General features: G+C 41.1%; 1 long non-coding RNA gene across 1 annotated transcript in view; it reads right to left on the reverse strand.

Moving 5' to 3' along the window:
• The window catches only part of LOC109372396 (uncharacterized), an 11262-nt gene that overhangs the window by 7746 nt on the left and 2601 nt on the right, over positions 1–915 (reverse strand). The window lies entirely within an intron of this gene.

Consider the following 915-nt stretch of genomic DNA (forward strand, 5'->3'; position numbering starts at 1 on the left):
AAGAAGCAGGATATGAAATTGGAGTTGCAACTACTTTTACTTATAAAAATAGAAAACCACATACAGGGCAAACCACGGAAAGGCATTTGCAGAGGTTTTTTTTTTTTTTTTTTTTTTGCTTTTCCTCTTTTGTCCAATTTTGTGACGATACTCTATAGTGAAATAAATACATTTATTTTGTAAAAAATCATCTCTTTTTGGAATTTAAAGTTGCTGGGGGTGAGTGGAGCTAGGGACCCTACCAGAGGATGCACTCTGTCTCCTGGGTCCAGGGGCTGTCCATGGCGTCACCCCTTCTCCCCAGCTGGGAAGACATGATACCAAGTGTAGGGGAAGGAAATGTTCTCAGTCTAGAGAAGTGAATTTTAAGTGGGGTGGGCGTCTCTCCTAGTCTTTGGACTGACTGGCCCAGTACAACAGCACAGATCTCTGGAGGAACCTTCTCATCCCACGTGATAGAAAATGAAAGATTAAAATCCTCATTTTGTGGAGGTTTCCTGGGTGTCTTCTCTAATCCATTGTAGAGCCCCAAACTCCTTTTACCTGATAAAACTGGGGCATACCTAAAATCTGCCTGGAAAGTGACTCACTAAGAAGTGTTTGTCTGCTAAGCTAATTATAATATCTAATCATTTATTGAGTATCAACTATGTGCCCAGAATGGTGCTGTGGTGGTTTTAAAGATATGCCCACAAGTTCTTTGATACTTTTTCCCCAAAGAGGTGGTTTAGTCCTCTCCTGCTGGGTGTGGGCTGGACTTAGTGATTCATTTCTAGCCAATAAAATACAGCAGAAATGACAGGATGTCATTTTAAAGATTAAGTTATTAAAAAAGACTGTGGCATTCATCCACCAAGAGACTGTGTGTTCTCTCTCTCTCTCTCTCTCTCTCTCTCTCTCTCTCTCTCTCTCTCT

This window comes from Hipposideros armiger, unplaced genomic scaffold, assembly GCF_001890085.2.
Source record: "Hipposideros armiger isolate ML-2016 unplaced genomic scaffold, ASM189008v1 scaffold_633, whole genome shotgun sequence".
NCBI classification, from domain to species: domain Eukaryota; kingdom Metazoa; phylum Chordata; class Mammalia; order Chiroptera; family Hipposideridae; genus Hipposideros; species Hipposideros armiger.